The sequence below is a fragment of the Pristis pectinata genome, chromosome 2 (genome assembly GCF_009764475.1).
Source record: "Pristis pectinata isolate sPriPec2 chromosome 2, sPriPec2.1.pri, whole genome shotgun sequence".
NCBI lineage: Eukaryota > Metazoa > Chordata > Chondrichthyes > Rhinopristiformes > Pristidae > Pristis > Pristis pectinata.
The window spans coordinates 69019380-69025379 of NC_067406.1; the positions used below are offsets into that span (position 1 = coordinate 69019380).

Consider the following 6000-nt stretch of genomic DNA (forward strand, 5'->3'; position numbering starts at 1 on the left):
AGTTAAGAAAGCTTATGGGATATTAGCTTTCATAAGTCGGGGGATCGAGTTTAAGAGCCGCAAAGTGATGATGCAGCTTTACAAAACTCTGGTTAGGCCACACTTAGAGTACTGTGTCCAGTTCTGGTCACCTCATTATAGGAAGGATGTGGAGGCTTTGGAAAGGGTGCAGAGGAGATTTACCAGGATGCTGCCTGGATTAGAGTGTATGGATTATGAGGAGAGACTAAAGGAGCTAGGGCTGTCCTCATTGGAGAGGAGGAGGATGAGGGGAGATATGATAGAGGTATACAAGATATTGAAAGGAATAAATAGAGTGGACAGCCAGCGCCTCTTTCCCAGGGCGCCAATGCTCAAAACAAGAGGACATGGCTTTAAGGTATTGGGTGGGAAGTTCAAGGGTGATGTCAGAGGGAGGTTTTTCACCCAGAGAGTCATTGGTGCATGGAATGCGCTACCTGGGGTGGTGGTGGAGGCTGATACATTGGACAAGTTCAAGAGATTGTTTGATAAGCATATGGAGGAATTTAAGTTAGAGGGATATGAGGGAGGAAGGGGTTAGATAGTCTTAGGTGTGGTTTGAAGGGTGGCACAACATGGTGGGCCGAAGGGCCTGTACTGTACCGTATTGTTCTATGGTTCTAAGTACAGTATGTTTAAATAGTTGTTTCAGAGATTGGTAAGATGTAACCAGTGGCATGCAGCAGATATATGTTGGAAGGTCCATTGCTTCCAATGTTACTGACCAGAAACTAACTCTTTGGCCCTACAAGTTTCTGTCGGCATTTTATTTCTGTAAAAGTCAGCTACAAGTACATAGTTCCCTGAAAGTGGAGTCACAGGTAGACAGGTTGGTGAAGAAGGCTTTCGACATGCTGGCCTTCATCAGTCAGGGCATTAAGTATAGAAGTTGGGATGTCATGTTACAATTAAACAAGACGTTCGTGAGGCTGCATTTGGAATATTCTCTTCAGTTTTGGTCACCCTACCATAGGAAAGAGGGCGAGGAAATAGGAAAGAGCCATTAAGCTGGAAAGAGTGCAGAAAAGATTTATGAGGATGTTGCCAGGACTCAAGGGACATTAACTCTCAGAGAAAGGTTGAGCAGGCTAGGACTTTATTCATTGGAGTGTGGGAGAATGAGGGGTGATCTAAAAGAGGTGTATAAAATTATGTGGGGCATAGACAGGGTGAACAAACACAATCTCTGCCAGGGTTGGGGAAATCAAGAACTAGAGGACATAGGTTTAAGGTGAGAGGGGAGAGATTTAACAGGAACCAGAAGGGCAACTTTTTTCACCCAGCGGAATGAGCTGCCAGAGGAAGTGGTTGAGGAAGGTACATTAACAACATTTAAAAGGCACTTGGACAGGTCATGGATAGGAAAGGTTTAGAGGGATATGGGCCAAATGCAGGCAAATGGGACTAGCTTGGATGGGCATCTTCAACAGCTTGGAACATTTAGTCCGAATGGCCTGCTTCTATGCTGTATAACTCTATGACTCTATTCTATCCCAAAAAACCCACAAATTGCTGGAGGAATTCAGTGGGTTGAACAGCATCTGTTAGGGTGGGGTGGGGTTGATGGAATTGTTGATGTTTCGGGCCAGTACCCTGCATCAGGATCGCGACTCAAAACATTGACAATTCCTTCCCCAACCCACAGATGCTGCTCGACCCGCCGAGTTACTCCAGAGAAATGTACAGTGTTTCAATAATGGTTTGCAGTACGAAGAATATTTTAATAGTCTGCTATATATTCACTTCTTCACTTCTCCTTCATTTTCCATTTATGTTATGTTAAATTGGCACAAAAGAATACAACCCATCACTATTTATATTATTACCCTGATTATCTGTATTAAATCATCCTTTAACCTGCTCAACACTAATTAAAAAAACTAACCTTGAATCTCACTGTATGGCAGTAAACTCTTAATCACCATATATGTAAATTGATTTTTTTCATAAATTTAAATGAATTAGCTATGAGCATTGAGGAATAATATCAAAATTTACAGAGAAAAAAACATAAATATAATAAATTGCAAGATAGAGACAGGAGGGAGATATTTACAACTTTGAAGACTGGACCAGAAAATTAAGCAGCATTCATGAATCTTTAAAATCAGAATTGTGGATAGAAATCACCGAAAGTACATTTTACATAAAGAAACATTAAATATAAAACCAAAGTGACGATGACAGTGTATAAGGCATTGATTAAGAAGACACAGTGGGATAGTGTGTGTAGTTATCAAAATACTGAAGCCCTGAAAAAAATAGCATGAAAACAAGATTGAAAGGATGCGGTTATGAATATATCTTCACAAACTGAAGATATATTCAAATGAGAACAGAAATTTAAGGATACATTTAATGTAAGAATTCAACACTGTTTGGAAAGAGATATAAATTCTATATTAGTATCAGATGTAAAAGGAGTGGGCAGGAGAAAATTTTTTCACTCAAAAGGCTTATTAAGCTATGGAATGTTTTGCCTCAAATGGCTGTTGATGCAAAATCAGTTACCGAATTTGAGGGCATCAAATGAGCCATTTGAAGAAAAAAGGATAAAGGGAAAAAGCAGAGAGTAGGATTACAGTATAATAGATTTCCAATTTGGAGCCTGCCCTACCACAGGTCTCAATAGATGTAAATTAAACCATGTTCAGTAGTTTTTACTCCTAAATAAAAGCTGCAGTTAAAGAAGTTCAAATATAGTAATATTTCCTTAAAGACAGAATCTTTCATTTACCAGTACACTTGCTCCAACATTCTAAATTCCACATCAAATTATTTACACCAAATAAAGTTAGAAAATACTGAAAACTGTTGGCAGATTAGGTAGTACTTTGAGTGATCAAAAGAGAGAGTTAATGCCCTGTCTGTCAGATCCCTTTCCTTATGTTACCAATATATATCATCAGCTGGCAAATGAAAGGGAGAAAAAGGAGCCGTGAAGTAACAATCAGACTTTAATGCAAATAAATGTAAAGTAATACATTTTGGAACAAGAGAGGGTAAATATTTATTCTAGAATCCATTAGCAAAGGCATCCATTAACAAAAAATTTATAACTATAAAAAATTCTTAGCAGCCAAGAAGTATCAAGCTTCTGTCAAAACTAATGATCCCTCATTTTAAGAACACTTGAAAACATTAAACCAAGATGTTCAATTGTTACAGAAAATACTGCGGATGCCACATTGAATCGTTATAGGCATCTTAACTTCAAAAGAGCAGTGGTGCATTCTACACAGTTCAGAAAAACAATAAACATGATCCCAACATATAAAACTGAAATAAAACTCTGATTGGATGAAATTAGAATGGTCATGGGAATAAGCAGGCTTTCAATGTGTTCTTTGAACCATTAAAACTCCTTGCAGACAATGAACGGCAACCATCTAGGATTTACACTTTGCTTTCAGGACTCTCTACGTGGTTTTCAAAATGCACATGCAAATTACTGAGTAATTCCAGTTAGTTGAGTATGTGCTGGTTAGTGGTAATGATCGTGGTTTTAAATAAAAGTGAAAGGCTGAGTAGAAATAGAAAAAAAAGTCCAAGAGATTGCAGTAAAGAAAATGAAGATTTTGCCCAAGTTGTTGAATTTGAGAGATTTCACTGCAGAGGCTGACAACTAGCAGAAATTTGGTGATTATCTTCCAGAATTCATACAACTAACAGCCTTAGTAAAAGAACACCAGTGAGACATTGTGACCGATAGGATCTCTTTCAGTACAAAGCATTTCCTGCAGATTGCAAGTAGGTTCACAAGTCCCTGCTTATGTTTGAATAAAGCACTTGCATGCACGATAAAAACCCCTACGTTTTTCAAAGCATAATTAACGACCACCATCACGATCATGTCTAACAAGTAGCAGGGGTCCATCTTTCAAGACAAGTTGATGTCAAAAATCAAGGAACAGCCTCGCCATGTAACTTGCAAAATCAATCCCCTTACCAAAAGTTGAAGCATTTTATTGACTTCAGATCTTTAATGACCAGAATTACAGAACACAAAATAAAAAAAGTCACTGTGAACTGAACCAAAAATAAAAAAATGAAAATGGAAAATAAAATGGAGCATGGATAATGGATCTGTATGCATTCCATGTGAAAATTGAGTTTACAGTGTGAGATCAAGGGTTTACAATGAACAAGTCTCACAGAACACCAAAATTTATGAAAGATATTCTTACAACTTTTTGCACATATGGAAGACTTTCAACAAAAGCAGTTGATGCTGTATGAATTAACATATAGAACATAGAACAGTATAGCACAGGAACAGGCCTTTTGGCCCACAGTGTTGTGCCAAACTAATTAGTAATCAAATGCCCAACTAACCTAATCCCTTCCGCCTACACAATGGCCAGATGGAAAAGATATGTGTTTGGAAATAAGATTAGAATTACAGGGATATATATTCACAGACTATTATGAGTCAAAATAAATCAGGCTCAGAGTTCTAAAACTAATTTTTACAATATTAGAAAACCAGCGCAATTAATATTGATTCAGATCTCCACATCTTCAGCAAAGCTCATTTTTTCTCCTGTCTCCTTCCAAGAGTTTTGGGTCCAGAACAAAAGGCTTGAAACCTACCTGAAACTGATCTAAAGACCTACTTCAAAGATCAGTGTTTTACCAATTTTTTTTTAAAAAACGATCTTTTATATATTAGAAAACCAGTGCAATTAATATTGATTCATATTTCTAAAGACCCTTTAGCAAAGCTTATTTTTTCTCCTGTTTCTTTCCCAACAGCCAGGGAATTCATGGAAGGTTGGACAATGAAATCATGAACAGATATCATCACATTTAACCTTGAGCGGGGGTTAGTTTTAATGGTTAGACTGGGAAATAGCCCTCACACTGACCCCCATGGGGACCCTCCTGCTTACACAGGAGAGGGCAGAGTGGGGAGTGAGTGCACAAGTGGCAAGGAAGTGACACTCCCAATTAAACAGGCAACACCGTGCGCCCCAGTTTAACCCATACTTGGGGACTACCCTCTCTTCAGCTGGGCCCCCAACACCAACCATTCACTCTCTCTATCCCTCCCATCCCCATCCCCTCCCCTCTGAAACACCCCGTCCACGGCGCCCTCAGCGTCACCCGTGACGTCCCATCCACTCACCGCGCTGACGTCACGCTCCTCGGGACGACCGTTGAGCAGCCGTTTGGTTCCGAACGGTCGGACGGACCGTGTTCCCGCCGCCACAAACCGTCGCCCGGTTCCAGCTCCCGGCGCCTCACTTCCGCCCCTCTTGTTGTGTTGACGTGATGGAACGTTCCCCGGCCCCCTTCCCTGGTCACGCGGCTGCGCACTCAGCAGCGAGTGGTGTGTGAGCCCAGTGAGGGAGTCGCATCAGCGCGCTGCCCCAGACGCCCGGGTTTGCAGTTTCTGCAAGAAAAGTTTTACTTTTTAAGTAGGTCACAGCTGCTTCACTATCTCTGATCATACATCAGTGCCTTTGCCAGCACTTCCTCACTGTCGGCGTTTGATGCAGCTCATCTTTTTTTAAATTTCAAAAATAAACTTTATTCATAGTCAAAAAGGAAGAAACAGTGCAAAAAAAAACATTTACATTCGTGGTCATTAATTCAGTGGTGTAAATTTTAAAAAAACACAAACATAGCACCATGCCACTCATATGACTCCCTGAGGTGATACACCTTTAGTTGTTCGAGGGGCATTTCCGCCCGACTCTGCTTAGCATTGGCTGCACCGAGCTTCAGTGCATACCTCTCCATGTACTCCTGCAGCCTGGACTGTGCCAGTCTGCAGCATGCCCTTACAAACATCTCACTGTGCTGGTAGACCAACAAGTTTTGGGCAGACCAAAGGGCATCCTTCAACGAGTTGATGACCTTCCAGCAGCACTTGATGTCTGCCTTGGTGTGAGTCCCTGGGAACAGCTCGTAGATCAGAGACCTCTGGTATGCTGCTTCTGGGGATAAACTGGGACACGGACCCTTGCAACCTTC

The 6000-nt window shown here is 40.6% G+C and overlaps 1 protein-coding gene across 2 annotated transcripts in view; it reads right to left on the reverse strand.

Moving 5' to 3' along the window:
• LOC127584496 (kelch-like protein 5) overlaps nucleotides 1–5300 on the reverse strand; it is a 92959-nt gene extending 87659 nt beyond the window's left edge. For both annotated transcript variants that reach the window (XM_052041284.1, XM_052041283.1), the window contains exon 1: nucleotides 5150–5300. The gene's annotated coding sequence lies outside the window, so the exon portion shown is untranslated. The remainder of the gene's footprint in view (nucleotides 1–5149) is intronic.
• Between the last annotated feature and the right edge of the window lie 700 nt (nucleotides 5301–6000).